Source organism: Theropithecus gelada, chromosome 18 (assembly GCF_003255815.1).
Source record: "Theropithecus gelada isolate Dixy chromosome 18, Tgel_1.0, whole genome shotgun sequence".
NCBI classification, from domain to species: domain Eukaryota; kingdom Metazoa; phylum Chordata; class Mammalia; order Primates; family Cercopithecidae; genus Theropithecus; species Theropithecus gelada.
This window is the reverse complement of record NC_037686.1, coordinates 31,873,652-31,901,313: the sequence shown is the minus strand read 5'-3', so window position 1 is coordinate 31,901,313 and position 27,662 is coordinate 31,873,652.

The following is a 27,662-nucleotide window of genomic DNA, read 5'->3' as shown; positions in this document are numbered from 1 at the left end:
CCAGCCTTGGCGACAGAGCAAGACTGCATCTCAAAAAAAAAAAGAAAGAAATCTGATTCATCCAAGCTGTTGTACCTATTTACTGTTCAGTTGTTTTTACTGTTGAGTAGTATTCCATTGCAGGGATGTACCCATAGTTTATCTCTTCATGTTTTCTCCACACTTGTGCTTGTACACTATGCATAAGATTTTATAATATTCTCTCTAAGAAAACAGAACGTCAGACTTCCTTCTAACAAGACTGAACTTTGATTTTTACTGCTGTAGTTTTGAAAAATGTATTTCAGGGCCGGGTGCGGTGGCTCACACCTGTAATCCCAGCACTTTGGGAGGTCGAGGTGGGTGGATCACCTAAGGTCAGGAGTCCTAGACCAATCTGGCCAACATGGTGAAACCCCATCTCCACTAAAAATACAAAAACTTGCTGGGTATGGTGGTGTGTGTGTCTGTAATCCCAGCTACACAGGAGGCTGAGGCAGGGGAATTGCTTGAACTCGGGAGGCAGAGGTTGCAGTGAGCCGAGATCGGGCCACTGCACTCCAGCCTGGACAACAAGAGCAAAACTCTGTCTTAAAAAAAAAAAAAAAAAAGTAAAAAAGAAAAAAAGTCTTTCAGTTTTATCACGTTGTTTCTGGTGAATTTGAAAAATATTTTCAGATTGCTATCAAAGTTGGGGAAATCTCCATCAACTTTCCTTCATACTTGAGCAGTACAGTTTGGAAGAATTTTCTGCTGATTAGCTCTCGCTGCACACATTTCACTCGTTGATTTTCCTTCAGTTGCCCAATCCTTTGGGTGGCAGGAACTGAACGGCACATTCATAGGACAGTCAGCCCCTGACCCTATGCTTTCATCTTCACAAGTCCCTCGAGTCAGCACAGTGGGAAATTGGAATAGTCCTGGATAGCCATGCATCCTCTGAGCTGGTAAGAACTTAATCATCCATAAAAGGATTGCAAATCACTAACCGTATCCCGCTATATCAATCCAAATGTATCCTCAACTCAACTTTCCCTTAGCTCAATGCAAATTTGCCTGCAGCCATTTTAATGCCATCTTGAGAAAGAGCAAGTGTGATAGGGAGAAAAACTCAAAGTAGAAATAGATAATGGTCTTAATGGAAGTTCAAATATCTTACTCTGCAAATTTGTGAAGCTCAGAGGCTTTATTCTTAACCATTCTACTATAGCTGCCCTCCATAGAGACTGGGCCACAGCATTAAATTCTGAGATCTGGTTGGTTTTGGAAAACTCATTCTAATCCCGCATCTCTCTCAGAGTTCCTGTTCTGAGGATGGGAAATGTCAGGAACTGCGGAGAATAGTATACTTCTAATTTCTCTCTTGGGTTTTAGAGAGTGGTTCTCAAGATAAAATTCTTATATGCATTCTCTGTTTTCCCAAGTCTCCCTTAGGGTTTCAGCTGGTTCCAATCCTATAATGCTTGCTCCCCACTCAGTCCATTTCACAGAAAAGTATCTCATTTTTTCTACCCTGAGGGTATTAGGAATATTCTCCCATGTGCTCCTGAATGAATTATATTGGTTTCCCAAGTTAATCCATAAAATATTCATTGTTGATTATCTCTGTCAGGTATGTAGCATGCCAATGTTCTCAGTGGACACCACACAACACTCTCCTAGAAAACCAGCACCTCCAGGGGACTTCTGTGGGCTGCAGCCACCTCTCCTAGCTCTAGAAATGTTTCTAAAGGGGTCTACAGTGAAGCTATCTAAAACTTAGTGGTGCTGCTATACTGACGTAAAATAGAGAAATGTCTTGTTTCTTGTCGATGGACAATGTGATTAATTGTTTTGAAAAATCAAACCATCAAACAACAGCACAAACATGCTAAGGTGCTAACGACCTGACGGACCCTTGTAAGTATAATATTTCCGTTTCCAGCTGAGAGGGGTAGTTTTTAGAGGCAATTATCTGATCCTTATTTCCCCAAGAGGGATCCTCTAATTCTAGGAAGCAGCTTCTATACATTATTAAGATGGATGGAATGTGGTCTGAAAGACAGTAAGCCTTCTGCGCAGTGATGAAGCACCATGCAATCTGTGGGTGCATGACTGTTCATTGGAAGGGAACCCTATAATTATGAACTTTAGGACACAATTTGGTCTTATACTTGGTCTTATTATGTTCAACATGGAGATAAATAATCAAATGCATTACATTAGTGAAAAAAAAGAAAGTTGAAAATAATAATATACTCTATGATAGAATTAATAATACAAATTATTAATAAATTTTGGAACCAATAATTTCACCTCCAGCACTGATTCTAGGAAAAATAATCAGTGATGTGTACCAGGATGTACAAATGCTATTTATTAAATAAACATTGTGAGTAGTAGTTGCTGTATTAATTTGCTGGGACTGCCATAACAAAGTAACACAGACTGATGACTTAAACTGAAGGCATCTATTTTCTCACAGGGCTAGAAGTCCTAAATAAAGGTGTCAGCAAGATTGGTTTCTTTTGAGCCCTCTCGCATTGCCTTATATTTGGTCGTCTTCTCTTTGTGTCTTTATATGATCTTTCCTCTATTTGTTTCTGTGTCCTGATCTCTTCTTATGAGGACACCAGTCATATTAAATTAAAGCCCACCGTAACGTCCTCTTTTTTAAGGTAATTTCCCCCTTAAAGACCTATTTCCAAGTACAGTCATATTCTGATATACTGAGGTTAGGATTTCAACATATAAACTGCAGTAGGGGACATATTGAACACATAACAGTCATATAATGGGAGACTCATTAAATTCATTTTGGTACATTGTACTTGATACTCTGTAGCCACTAACAATTATGATGTTTTGTGCATAGCTATGGGCATAAGACAATGTTCATGGTAAAGAGTTAGTTTTAAAAATGTGTTATAAGTCAGGCGTGGTGGTTGTGTGCCTGTGGTCTTACCTACTCAGGAGGCTGGAGTGAGAGGATCACTTGAGGCCAGGAGTTTGAGGCCAGGCCACAGTGTGCTGTGATTATGCCTGTGAATAACCACTGCACGTCAGACTGGATGACATAGTGAGACCCTATCTTGAAAATACATACACACACACAAAGTTGTTAAAAAGTTGAGAGTATAATATCAATATTATCAAATTAAAATAATTGTTGCCTTATCTGCTCATGAAAACCTAATTCCTTAAAAAAACCTCACAGTCAAAACTTTCTGCAGGTTGCTTCAGAGTGATCCACAGATGCTCAGTTAAAAGTCAACATTCAAGGTGTTCTCCATGCCTGGCCAAACAGGGCCTAGGCCTGCCCTACTGGCCATGTAGTCTCTCCTGCTGTTCTTTCAGGCAGAACTACTTCCTTTTAGAAGCCACCACTCTTCTTGGCACAATGGTGATGCTGCCGTTCTACTCTAGGCCTTGCAGTGCACCCTGCCCTGCTTCTTCTCTCTGTATCATGTCAAGCCCCCAGGAACTGCTTGGCCCTAGTGTTTTCCTGATACCCTCCCGAGACCCTGCGGCATCAGGCAGCTCTTGGAGGGCCAAGGCTGAGCACCATCCTATGGTGAAGTGGGAAAGGGTGTCCTGTTCCCATTGTGTTGCCAGTTAAGTTGCTTGGGTCCTAATAGGATGCAAGTTTGTAGGTGAAATAGCACTTGCTGTGCTGGGCGCAGTGGCTCATGCCTGTAAATCTAGCACTTTGGGAGGCCGAGATGGGTGGTTCACCTGAGGTCAGGAGTTCAAGACCAGTCTGGCCAATATGATTAAACCCCATCTCTATGAAAAATACAAAAAAATTAATCAGGCATGGTGGTGGGCCCCTGTAATCCCAGCTACTTGGGAGGCTGAAGAAGGAGAATCACTTAAACCCTGGAGGTGGAGGTTGCAGTGAGCCAAGGTTGCACTAGTGCACTCCAGCCTGGGCAACAAGGGTGAAACTCTGTCTCAAAATACAAAATAATAATAATAATAAAAGAAATAGCACTTGCTGTTTCTAATTACAGATTTTCTGTTTCCTACAGCTTCTAAACATGAGTCAAATGGAGATTAGGTTGGGAGACAACTCTAAAGACAGGAAGTTTTTGCCATTGAAAGTAATGGCAAAAATCGCAATTACTTTTGCACCAACCTAATAGTTCGCACTAAAGTGCCTGGATCCGTCATCGTTCCAAGAGGTTGCAGACATCTCCTAAAGCTTTATCAGATATGTCAAATCCCTACTTAAAACTAAGTTGGGATACCTGATGTGTATGTGTGTGTGTTTGCATCAACATTTGTTGTAAATAATACAAATTATAATATGGTCATATATTCAGGGCATGTGTATGTACAGATACAGATATTTGTGCAGAGAGAAGGAGAGAAGGAGAAAGACAATTACTAATTTCTATTTCTTATGGGTTGTATAATTATGAGTGTTTCTTTCTCTCTTGTTTGCCTTCTTAATTTATATACTTTTTAAAGATGAAATTATTTTTTACTCAATTTTTTTAGCCCTCTAAAATATAGGGGAAATAATGTCAATAAAGAAGGAATAACAGAGGAAAAGTTCAACAGGTCAGAACTAACGTCGATTTTAATAGATTTAATTTTAAAGTTCTAAGTTCTATTAAAAATTATTTGCATTCATATACACAGGAAACTCTGGTCTATTTCCAGATGATATGCAATGGTTCTGAGGTTTTTCATTGTTCCTAGAAAAGAAAGAGTCCACATCCAAAGGACAGTCAGTAGGGGATGCCTGAGTTTGTGTGCAGTGTCCTCTGTTGTGGATGCAAGAACTCCAGCCATCATTAACTTAAAGAAGAGAGGACTTACATGTCTTAGTAGCTTTCAATATCTGACAGGCTGCCTCATGAAATAAAGATAAGATGGATTTATTGGATTAGATAGGTTTATCTAGAAAACAAAACTAAGGCCAATATTTTCTTCATTTTAATACAAATATATTGATCACCTACTCAATGCCAAGCATCGAAGATAAGAAGAATAAAAACAAAAAGAAGGCTATAGAAGCAGGTATCTCTCAATACATTTTAAAATGACGTTATGAAAACTTTTAGTCACAGAACAGGTTGATTTTTTTTCAAGTGGCTTTTAATATAGTGAGTCTCCCATCGTTAAAATGTTCTGAGTGAGGCATCTCCCAAGGATGCAATATCAGGAATTTCTGAATTCAAATAGCCTAGAGCTATGATTCTCAAACTTTAGTGTTGAGCAGAATCACCTTGAGGACTTATTAAAACTCAGATCCCTGGGTGCTCCCCATAGATAATTTGCATTCTAATAAGGTCCCAGGAGACACTGATACTGTTGATCCATGGACCACACCTGGAGGAGCAATGGCCTAGATGTGAAAGACAGGGCGTATCAGGTTCTTCCTTGCAAGATTAGTCATTCTAAGACTACAGTTAGAAAAGAATGTCACCCTTCTCAAATTTATTTACCTCAGCTCACTGCAAAAGAAAAGATGGTTGAAGAAAAGAAACAATCTGCTCAAAAGCAAAAACTACCCAAAGTGATAGACCTGTTTCTGGGGCAGTGAGACGTTAAGAAGAAAAAGTTTCAAGCAAGCCTCCCCTGATGATTCTTGTAAAATGGTTTCAAATATAATTTTTTTTCAAAGATCCCCAATTACACTTTACACAGCTCTTAGATTGCACTGACGAAGCTTTAAAATATGATGCATTTACTCCATGCAGGCAGCAGTCTCTGGAGCCGAAGCCTCAGCGTTAGTGATGTGTCGCAGCTGGTTTCAGGGCTGCGTTGAAAGCTTCAAGCTTTGGCACGACTGAGCATTAACTCAGCATTAAGCAGAAGCTTTGACACTGGAGACTACAAACTTGGATGGATTAAATACACATTTTGGATATCTTACAAAATACTAGCATTAAGGGAGAGAAGGAGATTGTTAAAAAGAGAGAGGAAGGAGGATATAAAAAGCATGCAATGTAAATGAGAAGAGACACTGGTCTGGTAAAGCTATCTTAACCTTTAACACAGCTCCCTTTTCTTTTGGACTTTAGAACACTTACATCCATCTTTTCAACAGGAGTGGCTTTTTGAGATATTCGACTGTATGTGCACTTACCATCAAAAGACAATGCAAAAATTATTGATAATATGACAAACTCTGAACTAGCAGATTTTATTAAGAGATTCAGGCCAGTTGGAGCCCAGCTTCTGGCACCAGAACAGCAAAAAGTCACCATAAAGTAAGCATTCAATATATTTGGATAGGTTACTAAAATATAAGTAATAAATAATGTCTACTAGTTCTAACATGCATGTAACTTTTTTCACAATTTCACAGATATTGACTCACCATAATCCATGTGTTAGATCAGCATTGTCTCACCCATTGTCTTCCCCAAAACATTCCCTTTTAAAATACATATATATATATATAGTATCCCAGAGATTTAGTTACTTGCCCAAGGTTATATAGAGGATTAAAGGAAGTACCAGGGCAAAATGCCAGTTTTACTAAAACCAAGTTCTCAGACTTTCTCCCGCGCTATGCATACATCAGTTCTAATTCCCAGTTCTACCACTGTAAATAAATTCTACTCATATATTTAAACTCCACATTCGATGAGAGCCCTTTAAAGATTCTGGAGAATCTCTTTGTAGAAATATAACATAATAGCGATAAGCAGCAATAACCTACTATTCTCAGCATCCAATGTTTTAAAAGTAGGAATTTAAAAGTTTTCCTTTGGAATTGTTTGCCGGAATTCCACTTCAACTCCAGAGTAGATGTATCTGTTAAATATGACGTTTCTTTCTTTTCCTTCCTTCTTTTTTTTCCTTCCTTCCTTTTTTCCTTCATCCCTTTCTCCTTTCCTCCTTCCCTCTTTCTCTTTCTATCTTTCATTTTAGTGGTAGTGTTGAGGACAGGAAGTTCTAGATTAGGTTAAGAAACTCAAGTGGACTAAGGAAACAAGTCATGCGGTCAAATTTTCCCTGTGAGACTGTAAGCATGTCTTAAGTAAACAGCTTCACCAGCTAAAAGAATGTTTTGGGATGCACATGCATATTCTGTCAACTTAGAGTATGTAAAAATTTTAACACAATTGTTTGCAGGTATTAATTAATCCAGTTATCTGATTGCTTTTTTGCTGGCCCAACACAATGACAAATTAGATTTTTATTACTAAATTGCTTGGAAAATATCTAGATATTATGCTAATATAGTCCCAGATCCATTTTCTTTTTTATATTTCTTCAACCTCCAACAATTATTAAACATCTACCCTTAAGTTCCTGAACTATAAAGTTGATAGATATGGTCCTTATTTTCAGTAAGTTTGGAGAGTGGGAGGAGACACACGTATGTCTGATTATGTGCAACAAATTGTTACCAGTATCTAATAGAAGTTGGTATGATCTAAATGATTTTGTCCCCTGCAAAATGTATATATTTAAACCTAATCCCCAATGCAATAGTTTTAAGATGTGGGGCTTCTGGAAGGGCTTTACATCCTGAGAGCAGAGCCCATATGAATGGGATTAGTGCCTTTATAAAAGAGGCCTAAAGTAGCTTGTTCAGTGACTTCACCACGTGAAAAAATAGCAAGAAGTCACCATCTGTGAAGCAGAGAGGGAGCCCTCATCAGACATCAAATCTGCTGATGCCTTAATCTTGGATTTCCCAGTCCCTATAGCTGTGACAAATAAATTTCTGTTGTTTATAAATTACTCAGTCTAATGTATTTTGCTACAGCAGCTTGAATGGACCAAGACAGAAGTGTATATCGGAAGAAGTGCTGCACAATGAAGAAGTCATTGTTATCGGGGCATGCTAAGAAAACTTGTATAACAGATGCAATATTATAATGAAAATGTATAAGAAAGAGTCCAGTAGGGCACAGCATATTGCATACAGGTATGGGTTGATAGAAATCTAAAAGGGTAAGACACAGATTTTGTCTATTCAATCTCACCAATGAAGATAATGCCACTAGGAGAACTTTGACACAGCTAGGTGGCTGTTGTTGCAGAGACTCTCTCTATCTTTGCATTCTAATGAGTTTAGAGGGTTGTAATGTTCTTCTCCACCTACCCTTCATTTAGGGTTGATCGACACATCTGATATCACCACAATATTACAATATTATTGAAAATGAAAAAAGGTTTAGGGGCCTGGTTTATGCAGGTGGGTTATCTTAGAATGAATTTAATTCACAATTCTGCTTCTTCACTCTGCTTATCTAACCAAAAAGTTATTTGTAGGTATATTTAAAAGTTAAACCTGTAGTAAATCAAATATTTCCTGGTAGATAAGCCTATCATGGCTAGGCTGGTCCACAGGAAATAGATTCATTGGTACATCATAGGAGAGGATACACCCCTAGGCCCATACCTGGAAAATAAGGTGACAGATAGTAGACAGAAAGACCAAAGCAACTGGGCAGGAAAGCAACTGGCTTCAGGAACAACTGGCAAGTGAGTGTAGCAGAGCAGCAGGGGGCACAGGAAACACACACAGTGAGCATGAAGAAGCCTGGCAACAGATAGTTCTATCCCCAGGCCATTCTGCAGACCTCAGGAATATTGGCAACAACAAGCCAGGTTTCCACTCCAGAAAATTGAACCTGTTAAGATCACCTAATCCGGGACAAGACCTAGGGAATGCGAGAAGAGGGTAAAGCATTCGTATGAGTTTGTTCTATTCATGTGGCCCCTCATGTAGTCTGAGTAGTGAATTCAGGAGGCAGATATGATGCCTGAAAGGAGAAAACTGAGTCTCAGGAAATCCAGACAGAGAACGGTTACTGGGCCAGGAGCAAAGCTAAGGATGCTAGGTCATTAAACTCCGGCCCAACACTTCCAAAATACCTTGTGACAAAAACTGACTGTCAGAACCCCATAAGGCTGTATCTCTCTCTGTGGGGATGTGTGTGTGTTTCTGTACCTGTTTCAGAGGGGTATAAAATGTGGGAGGGGTGACTGAAGATGGCCCGGTTATTACATTACCCTTTAAGGTTTTAAAATCCGGTGGCATTTATGACAATCATATTGTGATCCATCTACTAAAACATAAAAACATGGAGGCCTAATCTCTGTAGGTTTAGGATGCAATTCTGTCTCTGGAATATCAAGTAACGCAGTACCGAATGTAAAGACTGTCTTTGACTGAGGACACTCTGGGAAACAATTTTCCGCTGCATGTTAGCCTATCTGTAATCAAAGTGTGTGTGTATCTCTGATTTTTTTAATCCCTTCACTTCTTTCTTTCTCTTTTCCCTCATTGTGTCCTTACTTCCCCCACCTCCCTCCCCCGCAAAACACTTTTCTCTTGCCTATGGAGATGGGAACCAAAAGGAAATTGATGCAGTGGCGGGTTTAATATGACATTTGAAAAGTGACTTTTTGATTTTCAATTAACCTTGCACAAAGAGGAAATATTGAAATTCGCTCCTTTGTTCTTGGCTGGATCTGCAGGCAGGCTGGTTGGTACCAAGAGCTGAACCGGGTTTTGGGTGGGGCGATAGGGAAGGAAGAGGCAGGTTGAGGAAAGTAAGAGAAAATCTGGCACCTACCAAAGTGCTCTGCTTCTGTTTGCACAAAATGAGACAAGACTAGCCTGTACTAATTACTCTCAGAAGGGGGAAACAGGTAGGAGAGAAAATGCTCTTGTCATTTGTTTGACTTAATTGTATGCTTTTATGAGCCTTCTGGCTGGAAGGATTAAAGTTACTTTTAATAACACTTCCTTTCAGAAAGAATGTGGTTTGAAGTTTCCCAGCAGGGCCTCCCAGTCAACAGCAGGATCCTTTCCCCAATCCCTGACCCCTCCCCTTTCCCCTCCCGCCCCACCCCCGCCAGTCAACCCTCTCCCCCTTCCCTTGTTTGAAAGGCCCATTGTTGTTTGTAGAAGAAAGAGATGCTTACACCATAACATAAAACAATAAAGTTAACTCCGTGAGTCTCCTCTTTCCGGATTTTCTATGCAATCTTTACGAAAGGCAGTAGTATCTCCCCCCGCCTACCCCGCCTCTCCGCAACCCCCCCCCCCCCCCCCCCCCCCCCCCCCCCCCCCCCCCCCCCCCCCGCGCCCGCTCCTTTTTGCAAAAGGAAACCTTGAAAATCATATATGGAAAAGAAAGTAGCTTGACGCTTTGGACCTCATTAAGCTACGTGTGGACACCAGCGCGGTGACAGCGACAAGGTTCCATAAACACACGCATCGCAGGTGATTAGGGCAGCCCGCTTCCGCTGATGGACCTTCCCCTTTTTGTCTCTGTTCTTGCAGGGTTTCTGCTCCTTGCTCCCTGGCTGTTTTCTCTCGCTCTCTTTTTACCTTCTCACTGTTTTTGTCTGTGTTTCCTTTTGCTCTGCGGTTTCCACCGCGCCAGTGTCGACCCCGAATGGCATCGGCAGGGTCCCCCGCGGCAGACCAGGGGTGTTGCGGGCTGCTGGGCGGGGTGGGGGGGAGTACCGCGCGCTGCACGTGCAGAGCCGCCCGGACGGCTGCGAAAGGACAGCGGCGCACCCCGCCCGAGGCCCCAGCGATCCATCAGGGCGGCTGCATGCTGGAAGACGCTTCATCTCATCCCTAGATGGCAGCAGGATTCTGAAGCTGGCGCAGCCCTGGGCAGCCCTTTCTTGTCTATTTTCCTGAACAGATTGCCAGGGGATACGGCGGCTAAACAGCCCGACGCCTCCCCCGAGTGCAGCTCAGACCGAAGTGCAAGCCGGACTGACGCCGCTGGCGAGGCTTCTGGGGTCAGATCCTGAAGCTTGGACACCACATTCTCTGTTTTTGCACACAGATGTGCTACTGTGTAAAAATAAACAAACAAAAACAGAGGAGTTCAGCTTCTTGGAGAATGTGTCATGGTCAAGACTAGTGATTCTGGGCGGTGACAAAAGTCCTGGAGGCCTGAGTGCACAGAGGACACACGCACAGATGCACATGAACTCATGGGGAAACACTAGTTTTCTCTGCCAGGGACCAGACCGGCCATGTAGGAAGGCAGCAGGATGTGAAGATTGAGACTTTAGCTCCAGCTTCACTACCATCCTGCCGTGTGCTTTGAGGGAAGGTTCGTTCTGTCCCTGAGCCTCAGTTATTTCATCTGTAAAACTGGGGTTATTATAGCTTTCAGCTGTGTACATACAAAAGACTGTTAGGATTATCAAGAGGAACAAAGAAGGGGGGAAAATCACTTTGACAGGAGTAGGTTCACTGCTGCAGCTTTTGGCCCAGAGCAGGCATTTTTCTTCAGAGGAAGCTTCCAAATGGTGCTACAGGATTTATTTTGATCAGCCAGATATGACTTATTTGAAAACAAAGGGCAGAGGTTGTTTCACACCTTAAAAGCTGAGGGCTTTTGTCTCCAAACCACTTATTTTGTCCACACCCAGTCCCTCATCATGCACTTTGTCATCCCTTGGAAATCCTTTACATCAGAAATCTTTATCACCAGAAACTACACACAACAGCCCAATAGCTGCATCCCCGAGGGCCCAAGGATTAAATAGGAAAAGCTGAAACTACTCTGGTTGGAGTATGCTATATTGGAAGAAGTTACTGTTAACATGGCATCTAACATACTGTGTGAGTCAGAAAATTTTCTCACCAAGTCTGACTCAGAAGGAAAAAAAAATCAAAGATTTAAAAAAAATCCTCATATTACGTACAGTACATTTTGCTTGTTTTCTGTGAGTTCTGTTCTCTTCTAGCACCATGGCAACCTTTGTCACACAAGGAGCAGGAGGACAAAGGTGACGGATGTTTACCTCTTTATTTTGTCTGGGGTCTTGTTTCCTTCACTCTTGCCTGATTCAAAATTTCAGCAAATGTACCAGGGCCAGAAATACTTCATCCTGACTCTGATCCCAGGAATTTTGTAATATGTGTAAAACCTTAAGTAACTTTGATTATTTACACTGAATAAAGTAGAGCTTCACAGTCTACAACTTTGCTTACTGGGGGTTTTATGGGACTCAAAGTAAAGTTGTTTCAAAATGATAAGGAGGTGGGACAAGGGGGAAAACAAGAAGAAAATATTATACAAAAGTCTAGCTATTGTTATCCTTCCTTAAAAACATTATGCCAGAACATGGGGCAGAAAACAGAGTCGAAAATTTTCTATCATTTGACTACTTGCCCTGTTCTGTTTGAATATTAGGACTAATTTGAACTATTATTAGCTCTAGCCTCCTGTAGCATCAACCCCAGAATTATTGTCACATCAGTAATTCCAACAGTCTCATACTATACTGTTGACTCCCACATCACCTCATCTTATAGCTTTCTAATAGTCTCTCTCATTCCGCCAATTCTTCAACCTCATAAAGTCCTCTGCTTTAATGATCCTCACACTATCCTGAAAATCAGCTTTTCATTGTTCCCCACCTAGCTCTTGCCATAAGCCTTGCCAGCCTGACCCCCAAGCTGAATCATTCTTACTAAGAGCTCCCCCTGCACCTTCTCTTGTGGAAAAAACATAACCCTAACTGGAAACTTCTAGAGAGGATAGAAAAAGATCAAAACTACAATCTGCATCCTTTCCTCCTAGAGCCAGAGAACAAGACAATGTTGGTGAAAATCATCCAGCCTTGCTTATTTGTTGTCAACAAATTCATTGCAAACAGTCTTAGATGGACCTTTTATGCTGCCTAATATTTTACTTATTCTTGATTATTTATTTTTCACTGGTTATTTTGTTTATTTACCCATAGTGATTTTTCTTTCCTGTGATCGTTAGTGAATATGCCAAAACATTGGCCTTCTCTTCAAGGTTTTTACCACCCAATACACTCTCGTAGCAGGCAAGCCCCTCAACTACCTCACAGAAGAATGAAAGCCACTGGGGAGAATGGGCCTCATCACTCTGCTCCCCATTAAAATGTTTATCTACCTATACTGCTTTCTTTACTTTCTTTCCTCCGGTCTCAAGGGAGAGAAGCCCTTTATAGTAAGTAGCACTCCATCCAAGAATTCTCTCCCTTTCATTTTTTCTCATTTCCTCGAGGAGAGAGATTCATCAGTTCTTCTCCCCTGGTCTGTGTCTTTAACCACCCGCTCTGACCCTCAGTTTTTTCTTTCTATTCCCATTCCCTTCTCATTCATGTATTAATCATCTGTCATACTCTCTAGACGACCAGAAGTGCTGAACCACAGTCATGTGTCACTTAACCAGAAGTGCTGAACCACAGTCATGTGTCACTTAACTACAGGGACACATTGTGAAAATTGCACTACTGGGCAATTTCATTGTTATACAAACATCATCATTTTCCTACACAAACCTAGATGGTTTAGCCTACTACTCACCTAGGCTAGAGAGTATGATCCATTTGCTCCTAGGCTGCAAACCTTTAACGCATAATACTGTACTGAGTAATGTAAGCAATTATAAAATATCGGTAAGTATTTGCACATCTAAACATACGTAAGCATAGAAAAGGTATAGTGAAAATACTCTATTATTATCTTATGAAACCACTACCCTAGCTATGGCCTATTGGTGACCAAAATGTTGTTACGCAGCATATGGTGGTAGTTGTAGGATCACACACACACACAACACACACTCACACTCCAGTCCTCTGCTACACTTCTCTACCTTTATTCTTCATCCATGTCTCTGTGATGTAGAATGACTTTCTGACACTTTTTTTTTTTCCAGATTCTTGCTCATCCTTTAAGACTCAGGCTCAAGGATCATACTCTAAAGAGTAAATGTTCCTTAACATCCAACATAAGCTAAGATCCTTTTATTTTGCCCTTGCAGAGAGCACATACCTTTTGATAGCAGTTACACACTCATTTTATCTCAATGTAATTTATATTTAACACACTAGACTATGAGCTCCTCAAAGGCAAAAACTATGCCTTATTCAGCTTTATTTTCTTGGTGCCAAATGCCGGCCCAGGCATAAAGTCTTAAACTTTGTTTTATATGAATCAGTCATATTGCCTTCTATACCTGTTGCCTTGTAAGAAAAACATTTGCTTACATCAGCAGAATAGAGTTCCCTAAACTGTGTCATCAGGCCCCTCTGCTCATTTTGGCTGTTTGGACTGTGCAGTGTACTAGCTTAAAGACCAGCCAACCTAACTGGTCAATTTTCTATAAGATGGACTGACAGAGATAGCTCTTCTGAAACAGTCATGATATAATCAAAGGGTCTTTCAAATTTGAAATGGATGCTGTAAAGGAGGAAGATGGCAGCAGAAGCAACAACTTAAAGGTCAGGAGACAAATAGAAGCTAGGAAACAAGAAGAGTTATAATGATCCTTCAGTTAGCTGAATTTCAAGAGCAGAAGTAATAAACGTGTATTTAGATTCAAAATCATAATCCATCTCAAGTTCTCATAGAAAGTGTCAGAATGGGGACTGGAACCCAGGTCTCTTTCTATTAAGACCAGTGCTGTTTCTAGTTCAACTTACCTGTTTTGTTCATTATTTTATATAATTTAATGGGCAGTTTTAAAGTTAGGTGTAAAATATTCAGGCCTTACCTAGTAAGAAAGAAAGGAAGACAGATATAAAGTAAGGAAGAAAATTTTAAAAATAACCATTGAAATAGAAAGGAAGAGTGTGAGTTTGGCAACTATGTTATTAGTTAATGCACTATAAATTACTGAAGGTGGATTTTTTAAGTTAAAGAGTTCTGAATAGGGAATATAAACTAATGATCACAATTGATTGGTGTTTACTACAACCAGGCAGTCAGAATATCTCATCATCATCATCATCATCATCATCACCGCATATACTTAATGGTCAGTACTCAAAGAACTAACATGTGTAAGATCTTCACAATAATCCCTTGAGTGGTTACTATAATAATGCAAACATTAAAAATCAGAAAATCGAGGCACAGGAGTTGAGTATATTGATTAAATTACACAGTCAAAAAGTTGAAGGCCAATAAATATACATTTATTCACATGAATTATAAAATTTAATCATTGTAGCAATTTTTAAAAGGAGTAATATAATCATATTTTATACTTATATAGCTATCATTTTATAAAGGAGAAATCTGAAAGATCAGTTGCATAACATTTTGTGCTCTTTGCTAGTATGAGGCTATTCTATCTGATATAAAAACACATGTCTTGTCCAGGTGTGGTGGCTCATGCCTGTAATCCCAGCACTTGGGGATGCCAAGGCAGGAGGATCACTTGAGCTCAGGAGTTTGAGATCAGCTTAGTCAACATAGTGAGAACTTGTCTCTACAAAAAATCAAAAAATTAGCCATGTATGGTGACATGTACCTGTTGTCCCAGCTACTCGGGAGGCTGAGGTGGGAGAATTGCTTGAGCCCAGGAGATCAAGGCTGCAGTGAGCTGTGATCATACCACTGTACTCCAGCCTGGGCAACAGAGCAAGACCCTGTCTCTAAAATAAGAAAAAGAAAAAAATCCACATCTTCTCTAAAGCATATTATGCTTCTGTCTTGCATTTTGAATAGTGAGGAATAAGTAGGATGTTACTATGAGCTAGTAAATTATCTTCATATATGATTGGTTTTATTCACATGTAAATAATGTTTTAAAATCTTCCTTAGGAAAAATAATTTTTAAAATAACTCAGAAAATAAACTTGTAGCTCCCAGTCTGCTGTGGATCTTCAATATCACATCAGAGAGGAAATTTGCCTTTAGACTTCTTCTGTTACTCCTTTAGTTGTAGTTTCTCATCTCTCCCAACCTCCCAAAGTCATCTGTTCAGATTTTTTCCTTAGACAATAAAGCTATTATTTCCTTAGAAATATTTTTGCATCAGGGTGCCTCCTAAGCCTTGAATTAAAAGAGGACTCCTTGAGAAGACAGTAGAACCCTGACCCTCTCTCCTATATGTACGGATGAGGATCATGGGGTAACCTGAAACAGACCAACAGTGATCAGAAAAAAACCCTCTGCAATGTATTTTCTCAGTACCACATATATGAGGCAGTAGTCACTGACTGTTCTTAGAAAATGCTAGTGAGTAACAGTTTCTATTTGTTGAGAAGCTTAGTAAACTTGCCTTTCTGTTGGCTGAGGGGGAAAAAAAGATTACTTTGGACAGCGAGGCATCAGTTTCTGGATATAAAGACCAAACTGATCTTTTTCTCCACCCACTGACAGGGAAAGTATCAAACTGTTCCCTAAAGTAAAATGTCCGGCAGGAAAGAGAATCTAGACTGGTATCCCAGCCCCAGTTTATGAGGCTCTAAGATTCTCAGGAATGTCTGATTTTTCTGTAAGGATTCCTTGGTTGTGCATGAAATGGTATGGTGAAAAGAATGGAAAGAAGGAAGGAGAGAGGGAGGGAGAAAAGAATGAGTCTAATTCAAGATACTTCTGCAGACTGGGCAAGATCTGGGCTGCAGGAGCATCCCGTGAACAAAGAGAAATACTTCACTGAGTTAGAAGGCCCTGTCTCACGGAGTGATGCCTCGAGGCCAAAAATAAACAAACATAAGCAGAACTAATCCATTTCTCCTTGGCCACTTGGAAGAGAATTGAAACACTTCAATGGATAAATTCCCGTGTCCTTAAGAAATTACAGAAGGGAAGTAGGTGCCAAAAAATATTGGCCCTTAAGCAGGATTGGGTGGGCAGTTGGATTAACTAAACACAATCAAAAATTGAAGTGTATACCAGTTCTGAATTTGTGCAACAAGTCATACTGATCATGGGTTGAAACCATAGGGATCCCCTCTTGATGACCTAAATAGCCCCTGTATCCAAATGGATGTGTCTCTAGTGTAGGAAAAGGAGTTTTAGGAAGGAGCTCTAAAATCACAACACAAAGGAGACCAATCCACTGCTGGCTTCCAAAGCCCTACTGCCTATATCAAGTACTGCCTTGAACCATGATACTTGTCACCAGCAGCTCCATAAATATCTCTCAGTATTTATTTTTATGGTCATTTCGAAAAATATTTGTTTGATAGGTTGGAAAAATTAAGCCTTATAAAGGCCGAGGAAAAATGTCTTTAGTTTCAGCACAATTCAGCCACAATTCAGCCTATGAATTGTGTTGGGCATATATGACTGAGAAACCTCTGTTGGACCCACCAGCAACCTTTACGTCCTACAGCATATGGGTCCTAAAACATTCTTCCTCCATGAAAATTACCCTAGGTTTAATATTTCATCATCTTTGGATTATTTTCCTCCATGAATTTCTGTAATACTTGTTAGCAGTGTAAGGGCCAAGGGAAACTCCCCTTTCACCCTCTGAAGGTTCGCTGAAAATCAATAACAAGAAGCTGACTAATAGGAGAAACAGCACACACATTTATTAACATGTACATAGGAGTCTTCAGAATGAAGACACAAAGATACAAGGGAAATTGTCTATTTTTGTGCTTAGGTTCAACAACATATGGACAGCCATGTAGAAATATGATTGGACAAAAAGGATATGATCTAATGCTACTAGATCTAATGGGGAAACGAGCCAGGCTTGTCCATCTAGATTCTTCTCAGCGTCTCTGAGTATGCATTCTTCCTTTCTTGGTATGGGGCAGGACCCTCTCTCAAATTGGGTTCTCATGTCCTACAGCCAAACAAGGTAGATCAGATAATTTTTATGGCCAGTTTTTGCAAAGAACAGCAGAGGGAAAGTTACAGTCATATTTTTAGGGTTTTTGGCTGGCTTTGGAAAATAGGGTTCAGGTTTCTATGACCCACCTAAAGGAAAGGGGATTCTAGTTTCTATGGCTAACCCTGGGGAAGAATAGGACTGAGAGACAGGAGGGCAGCAGAAGGTAACAGGAAAACTTTTGCTTCCGAGGCTTTCATTTTGGGGTATTGTTTTCTGAGTTCCAACAGCTGCAATATTCATCTTGTCACATTTTTATATGCCATTCTACCCTGTTGTTTGATAGTAAGTATAGGGAATCTTACAATCTTAGGACAATGTAAAGTTCTTAGCAAATATACCTAATGCAATGTTTGTCACATTTTTTTTCCCAAAGATCACTGGAATCCCTCAGAGAACTATAGGTATTCTATGGGGGAAAAGGGTGATGATGTGTGCTCTTTTAAAGATTTTGACAAGCTGTCTATTAAAAAGCAGCTTACTTTCATTTGACTTACACATTCATAATTTTAACCCTTTCTTTTTTCCATAGAAACACAATTTTTAATAGTCACAAACCAAAAGGAAAAACAATCTTTTTAATGTTTTGTTCAACAATATAAATAAAAAATTCTTCCCAATGTTTTCAAATATAGAAGATGGATTAATCGGAACTTGAGTGAAAATGGTTGAACAACCATATACGTATTTGAAATTGTTATTGTCTACCTGGAAAGATGTCATTTTGTCGAGACATAGAATTTTACTCCTGGTCATCTCTGTTCAATATTCTTATCAGTGTTAATGTACCAAGAATTACTTTAAAACTGTAGATAGTACGATGTCATACCATACCTTCCACACCACACCAAGATATTGGATTTCATTTCTTCCTTCAAATGTCCCTAGCACTTTTTTGCCTCAGGGAGTTTGGACCTGGTGTTTTCTTTACACAAAATACTCATTCTGCTCATTCAGTTCCTCCACTGCCTACCACATGTGACAGGCAGCAGAGGTGCTGGATGTATAGAATTAATGTTTTGTTGCCATTCCCACCAAAACACATTAAATGCTCACATAAATGCTTCAGATATATCCTAGCTGTCTTCCAGAGATTAGGGAACATATTTGTATACAAATGAATATTAAAATGGTGATGTCTACTTGCCAATTGAGTGAAGATGATGCTTGTATCAAAATGGTGACATCTGGGCTGAAATTTGAAATTTGGATTGCATACGATTTTTGTAGGCTAAAGATTGAGGACACTTATTTGGCCCACTATACTTTGGACTAGCCCATGACTCAAATATTTTATAAAGTTCTGACTGCCCATTTTAAAAAATGGGCATGGATAAATGGGAGTACACAGAGAAAAAAATCAATTAATAGTAAAGTACAGGACATATCACATAGGGCATTGCTGAAGGAATTGGATGTTGAACCTGAAGAAGAGAAGGAGACATGTCATGATGGTTTTTCACCATGATATCATGCTACCCATAGAGAAGAGAGATTAACATTATTTCTTGAAGCCCCAGAGAGAATTTAACAGAAGGCCATTTGGTAGAAGTTACTGGGAGAGAGAACTGGCCTCAGTATATTAAGATCCTTCTGTGGACTACAGTGAGCAAAATACAAAATAATTACATACTGGAATCCCTGAGTCTGGAAGGAGTCACATGAGGACTATGTGACTTTCTGCCTAAAACTAATAGAGGGCAGCACTGAACTGGGTGCAGGACACAAATAGATAATCTAACCTCTTGTCAAATTCTCAGTGGTTTAGAGTGGCAGAGATTATGTTTATGCCTTGTTTTGTTTTCTCACTTGTAAAACTTGAGTGAGGATGATAATTATAATAACACTAATAAAAATAATAATAGCTACTTTATAGACTCCTAATAGAATTATATATTGTATGTGATACAGAGAAATAAAAATAGTAATAATTAACATTTATCAAGCACTTATTAGAGCTAGGCACTGCACTAATCATATTTTGTTCCATAAATATTTATTTGTTGAATTGAATGCATTAAATATGGTTGTTGATGTTAATGTTTTATACTAAAATAAATAGATGACCTTAATTGAATGATTATTATATCCTATAGATCATGATAGATTCATTCTGACTTTCTCTTTTTCCAAGTTTCATTGCTCACTCTGTAGAGAGACTGTCCCATCAGCAAGAGCAGTGTGCCTGGGTCTTTGCAACAATGGCGAGAAAAGGCTGTAAACCCACCATAGCTATTCACACTTACACGAGCAATAACTGCATATTTCACATATAGAAATTGGCCCACAGTATAGGAATTAAAAACATTAAATAGGAATTGGTAGGCTAGGTTCTAGTCACCAATTTGTCATCAACTTGTTATGCCACCTAACCTCATAGGTTATGTGTGCACATGGGAAATGAAAGTTATTTATTTTTGCCTATTTTATTTCTATTATCTATTTTAGAGTCAATATTCTCTTTTCTCCTTAAAAAGTGACTCTGTGATAAAGTTGAAATTTTTAAACTTTATAGTTGTTTTAAATGGGAATCCAAAGAGCCAGCAAATGAATCCTAGGACTGGAGGATTGGTATGGAAACAAATTTATGCAAATGCAATGCATAGAGTAGATTGGAGAGAGTTCAGTGCCTTAAGAAGAAAAATTATAAGACAAGGGAAGCAATCAATTTTGCAAAAACTCGTTTCGTCATTGGGTAAAAGACAATAGGATTTCTTACAGATAAGGAGTTCTGTGGCTACGTGTAATTTTTATCTATTCTCTTGTCCTTGTAGAAACTAAATATAAGCACAGGAGTCCTCTCTTCCCTTTACTTCTAAGCTAGTTTTAAATTTTCTTGCTAGGAAATACAGTCTGTGGTGGCGATGCAGTGGTGCAGAGGAGGGAAAGTTCTGGTACCGGCAGATTTCTGAGGAGCTTTAACAAAGTGCCAAAAGGGTTTATTGTGCAACTCTTGTCACTGTGATAGTTCCTCTCCAGCCTGATTACAGAACCACCGTCAGAACACAAAGTCATCGGCTGCAATTAAAAACAAAAATAAAGCCTTGATATTTGAAAAGAAGTGTACACAACGAACAAGTAGAAAGAAAAAAAGGAATATAATTCATGATAATTGAATTTCTATTTTCTGTGAGGAATTTAGGGACTTCTGTGAGGAATTTAGGGACTTCTGTGAGGAATTTAGGGACAATTCTATGATTTAAGTGTTACTATATCATTTTTAACCAGAGGAAACTGAAGTTCAGAAACGCAAAAATGTTTCCTGAAGTCACACCACTAGTGAGGAAAAAAGGTAGAATTTAAGCAAAGACCAGCTCGTGACTACTCTTCCCACATACTGTTGAAATATAGTATTGTTCTCAAACTTTTTAGCAGCCATTCTTATTTTAATAGACAGTTCAATTGAAGAAGCCAACTATTCTTTAATTCTGAATTAAGTGGAAACTTTTTAAAATTAGTAGTTGGGACTATAAAATAGTAACTAAGGCATTGCCTATAGTATGGTAGCAAAATTATCTAATTACCAATTAAAGTACAAATAGAAAAAAATTGAGTAAATTGATATCTTGGGTTTATTTTCACTTTTCTCACTCCCATTTTTTGAGTTATTTGTATCAGAAGCTGGTTATGATATTATTATAGACTACAAAGTGTTACAGCTCTAAATCTAGAAGCTCTGTAACTAAATGATCAGATTGTTGTCCCAACCTATCAATAAAGAAGCTAATTGCTTCAAATATGGTGACACTGGTAGTTACAGAATTAACACATTAATTCTGAAGATCAATTATTCACCAAATACTTATTGAAAACTAACACTTTTCTAGGCACTGGATATACAGTGGTGAATTGTAAAGGCAATGATACCGTTCAACTAGAAATTATTTACTGATACATACTTTGCAGAGAATTAAAATGGAAAAGTCCTAAATTATAAGAAGGAACCAACAGTGTAAAAATTAGGGAGGAAAGCATTCCTGACACATAAGGCATCAGGAATAATGAGCCTTAAGATGAGAACAAGATTGGCATGTTTCAAGAACAGAAAGAATGCTCTATGGCTTAAGAGCATTGGCTCAGGGGAGAGGGCTATTAGATGAGAGCAAAGGTAGACTCAGGTTAGATTATATGGGTCTTCATAGACCAGGGTCAGAAATGTAGATTTTATTCTAAATACATTGAGAAATTGTTAAGATTTTAAGCAGGAGAGACGTGATCCACATTACAATATTTGCAGACTTCTTGGTCTGCTGCATGAGAGGATAGACCAAGAAGGAGCAGAAAGATCAGTCAGGAGATAGGGGGATACCGCGTCTATAGATGAGACTGGCGGAGACAGAGATGGAGTGAAGTCGACAGATGAGATATAATTTGGTGACAGAGTCAGCAGGTCCTACTTGTGAATTTTATGTCAAGGGAGAGGGAAAGAGAAGAATCAAAGGTGCCTTTTTGTTTGGCGTGAGCAATAGGATTGGTTGACTGGTGAAGTAGGTAGCTGGGGAAATGAGACAAATTGAGGAAAAAGGAGATTGAGAGTGAGAGATGGGGAAGGTAGTGAAGAGTCCTGTTTTGAACATGATAAATTTGAGATGCATATTAGGCATACCTTAGAGATACTCGCCTGGAGATGGGGGAGAGGTCAAGGCTAGAGATACAGTTTAGGAGTCATTATCATATAGATGAATTTGAGGCCATGGGAATAGATGAGATTACCTATGGAGAGGAGATAAAGGATCCCAGGAATGAGCCCTAGGGCACTTGAAAATTTTGAAAGCAGTATTTTTCCTTAAATAAATATCTTCCTAGTTAACTAGTAGATTTAATTTTAGCAGTTTTCTATAAAAGGGTAATAATCCAAAGCAAAGCAATTATTATTTTTTCTTTGAAATTTTCTCTAATCCCTATGCCCTAAAGGCTATATATAAAGTTATAAGTAGTTTAATGAGAGAAATATGAAAATATAGAAATAACACAATTGGTTTAAGCAGGTCTTCTTGATGATTGCTTTGCACTTGATAGCATTTCTATCTTTGGACGTTAACTGTCATTCAGCCTTTCCCAATAATAGATTGTGATTGTGCATATTATACCTCTCCAAACTCAGAAGGAAGTGTTACGTTCTGTACCCTATGAACTATACCCTCATGAGTTTAAACCCTGTCAAAAGTACAGCTAGGGAGTACCTTTGTCACTGAGCAATTGCAGCTGAGTATTACTAAAATCTTCTTTAAGCTGCTCATTGAAGAGTACCATGGTGCCATTTCCATACTAAGGAAGTCCCAGTTCCGAAGCGCATTGTTATAATCAATTCCATGGCCTGCCAGCTGCAGGTTTGAAATAGCTGCACTCTGTGAAACCCAGCTTTTAAATCCCAGAAAAGGGAGCTCAACCTTTTATTGTCCTAAAATGGACCAATGTGATATAACAGAGTAAGGGGTCTTTCTGATGGTGCCTTCAAAATTACCACCCTCAATGTTCTACGTGGGAAATAAAAGTCCAGAAGAACTTTTCAAAGGCAGGCTTTGGGCCTGCATCTCTTGAACAAAATCTTTTCAGTTTCTTCCTGGCCGTATACATCATGATCCATGATTGCTTATCAACCTGTGTTGAGAGAAGGAACTATTTATTTTATGAAGGTGCATATCTATTTTATGTGCAGGGCTATATCAAGTGGTTGAATTGCAGATGTAGTTTATGATTGATGTTAATAACATTGGTTGCTAATTTTTAAATATCTAAAAGTGTTGCATAAAACATAATACTTCCATGATTGCACAGGAGAGAGTGTAGAAAACTCAGCTGAATCTATTTCTAATTTCAAGTCAGATTTGTGTCCTTCAGTATACTCCTCAACACCCCACCCCACACTGTCACTCCCTTTTGGGACTGTTTTTATACACACACACATATGCACACACACAGAGACACACAAACACAGTTCTCTTAACTTTTCCTTTCCAACTATTTATACCTAACACCTTATTCTGACTCTAAAAGTAATGACTAAAATCATCTTCCTGGATTCTCCTGTCTCCAGGTGAAGGGTGTAAACGTTCCTGCTCCTGTAACCTGCCTTCCAGATCTGCTTCCGGGTCTGGGTTCTAATACTATCATGATCTTATCTGTGCTGCCTTTATTTGCAGACTTCTCTCGGGTTTGATGAGGATGTTCTTACCATAGCCTAGCTCCTCTGGTCTTAAAATTCCCTGTGATCCCCTTCCTCTATGATATATATCTACTTCCTTCATCTTTGTGTTCCTCATTATCTCATTAAATTTTCTCATTTAACACAATTTCCTCATTAAATTTTCTCATTTAACACAATTTTATGATTCACCTGTCTTTGGATAGTAAACACACTTTTATGTCTGGCTCTAGAAAGTCAAAGTCCCATAGAGAGGAGAATTCTCTTCACTTCCTTTAGGACACTCACTTGAATTCACTGCAAATGAAAATGAGAAGGTCTATGACAATATTTTCCTAAAGCATATACATTAATAATGTGTCTGATTTTCTATTATGTTTAGTAAAATAATTATCCATCTGAATGTTTCTTTTATTATTCTTATTATTCATATGCTTTTTAATATGATTTTAGGTTTCCCTTTGAGGATTAAATGGCTTGAAACAAGAAAAGTCTTGAGCATCTTTTTTTTTTCTTTGTACATCCTTTGTAAATCCTTATCTCATTGATCTTTCCAAAGTAGAGGTGATGACCAGTAGTATTTCTTCCATACTGACTTTCCACTTCCTATGCCAGTTTTCAACTCTTTACAAGTAAAGAAGTTGATAAAGGAACAAGAGGAAACTTTGATGCTGCCACCTCTTAAGCAATTTAAGCTGTGACTTTACTAACCCTAAAGTAAATGAAGCCAGATCCAGTAGCTACATGATCAAATGCTGTTACAGGATAATTTAGCCCAATTGAATATTACAGTAATGGGGGGAAAATATATTCTGTGCACATTGAAGTTTCTACTTCTTCAGGAGAATTAAATTGCTGAATGACCATGTACCTCACTGAAAGTATCTCAAATGCATACGTTCAGAAGACTAATATAATCAGCAAATACAAGGAAAGATATGAGAGATATAGAGGAGTTGAATACATTTCAAAGATAGAGAATAACATCTAATATAAAATCATATTTTATTAGTCTGTGTAGGATCACATCGTTATTTTCCATATTTTCAAAGAAGAGAGAAGAGAGATTACAGATACTTTTCCTATATTGGCATCTTAAACAATTGTGTGACCCAGCATATGTAATTCTCCCAAACATATATGTTTCTAAATTAAGCAACTACTTATGAACTGCATCCTATATTTGAACATCAAACCATTTCCATGGTAGATGGGATGGATCAGTAGTGGGTGTTCAGAGGACATCCTGGCAGATGCTGATCAAGATCTGTCAAGGGTCAGCATCCAGATAGCAATTCCTCCTGGAAGGTTCATAACATGTTAACTTAATTCAAGCAGTTATGGGATTTCTCTGTGTGTCTCGAGAACTTCATACATTAGGATACTAACTTCTACTGCTTCCCAAATTCTAAGGTTCATCCCTAATTTTATATTGACTATCGCATAGGAAAAGTCCCTCGCATTCATCCATGTACCCATCCATCCATTCATCCATTTATCCATCCATCCATTTATCGATCCATCGTCTATACTAAAAGATTATTTATTGAGCAGCCACTCTTTGTCAAATACATTGCTAGGTACATATAAACATATAAAAAATTTTTGAAATGGCACTTTGCCTCATATAATTTACCAACATTTTGCAAAGGTTACCTGAAATTCTCATTTTCATTATTTCTCCTTCTATTTTTTACCACATGAATGTGATTATTTTTTATGGACATAATTTTCTTGCTCTAAGAGTTCCTTTGTTTTTATTTCATCCACTTGCCACTTTGCTTACTCTAAATCGTAACTAAGGATTGCCTAGCCTTTCATATTGTCCAGGAGCACCACTTCTCACACACCATTTTAGCAATGAAAATCTCTCCTTATGCCCTTCATTTCCTGCCCTTTTTTCAGTCTCTCTTCATGTGCTACAAAAAACATATATCCCAATTTTATTTATAGTTGGATGTTTACAATTAAAATGCCACACTTCTTGTTAAGTTTCTTTAGTAATATCATTCTCTGCCAAAACCGTGGTAGCTGTAAATGAGGTTTGAAACTCATTTTTTTTTTCACAGACCAAACAAAACCTAAATTTATGTGCGTAATTGGTAGCCAGTTTTCTTACTTCGGTAAACAAGATACAATCAAGTGTTCAGGGACACGTTTCACCTTGATGCCTGTCTACCCAGTGGCGATTTGCTACCCTTCTTATTCTTTTTGTCCTCTGCGATGTTCTGTTGGCCCCCGGTTTCCTCGTCATAATCATCATCGTGTCTATGAGTCTCAGGTATTCCAAGTTTAACTATCAAACTCAGTATTTCTAGACACAAAAGCCTCAGTCCCTGTGACTATGTCACTTTCTGTATTAGCAGGAAAGAAAATAAGTAAGAGAATATGAGTGAGTTGAAAAGAAACACTTAATAGAGTGCTTATTTAAACATATTCTAAAATATGTTTGTCTACTTGACCTAACTACTGACTTAAATGCAATAAGAAGGCATTTTAACACCATTAGTATCTGGATTTCTGCCAGAGAAAGCTCCTTGCTCTATATCCCCTTAGGCTGTACTGATGAAACTACCTAAAAATGGGGTTTAATAGCACTTAATTCATTTTAAATGCTAAAGCAACCAGTAAAGTGTATCAGATGATAAAAAAAGAAAAAAGACTCTAGAGGTTACAGAAAGTATTCCAGCCTGGACTTTCCTGCTTATATATAAAGTATATCGTGTTTTCTCCTGGAGTCATGGTGAAGACTTGTCTTTCACTAGGCAATGATTCATGACAGACATTGTTTTGCTCCAAAAACAGTGACATTGCAGCTTTCACTCATATGTTTTTCCAGACATCCCGGTCCAGTTCTGGTGCAGATACGGCTTATGTTGGCAGCCTTGGTGGTGGTTGGGGTAGCAGCATAATAAAATTCTTTCCACTCAATAAAATTAAGCAGTCCAAATTTCAGATGCAAACTGCTCAGGGACAAGATGCTAAGTGTTTCTAAGTGTTTTGTTGAGAGCCAGTGTTTAAGTAAACATTACAAATTATGGTTGTCTAGTAAATAACATAGACTGAAGCCCCTGAGAAATTTATTATTCATAATATACATCATTTTGTCAGCTGGATCATGTAGCTTTTTTCTCAAAGAAATTGATGGAGGTTTCGGTTTGATCGCTGGTACGGAACAGTAAGTGCTTTTCAAAGACCCAGGCAAGGGCAGGGCGTAAGAGTCTTCCAAGCTGAATCTCCATCAGAAAAGGCAGTCCAGAGAGGCAACCAGGTAGCCTATTCTCCCTGCGCACGCTTTGACAGGGCGGTTTGGTGTTTGGTGGGCTCAGCCACAGCATCCTCATGAGAATACATGGTTAGTCCAGGTCTTCTTTTATTGTATTTGCCCTAAGGAACTGCATAGAAATTATTCCACAAAGCCTATGGATTAGTCACTTGGGTAGAATTTTTAGTTGAAAGTATTTCTTTCCTTTCAAGCTCTGTCATTTTAATATGTGTGTGCACATGCACAAATTTATGCATGTAGTAAAGTGAAATAAAGTTTAATAATACACTAATTTCTAATACTATCAGGATGAATTAATGATTGAATCCATTTTTTTCTGTTATTGTCTTGTACAATGCCCTCTCTGCTCATATTTTTGTTTTAGCATGTATGAATATCGGATTCTACTCATGAAATTGTTCACATATGCAGTGAATATTCCTCGAGCTCCAGCTGCGAACCAGCTCTGTGCTGGGACCTGGAGAACAGGTGAGCAGAGAAGTCAGTCCACAATTCCAATGCAATAATATACATACTGTGGTGCCAATAAAAATAGCGCTTATCAGAAGCATAATGAAAAGACACTTATCTCAGCCTTTCAGGTCAGGGAGATCTTCCTGAAAGAGGTAAACTTTGAGCTAAGTCTTAAAATAGGAAATCTAAAGTGAAAAGGACATTCTCCCAACAGAAGGAAGAGTGTATTAAAAGTCCTGGAGAAGAAAGG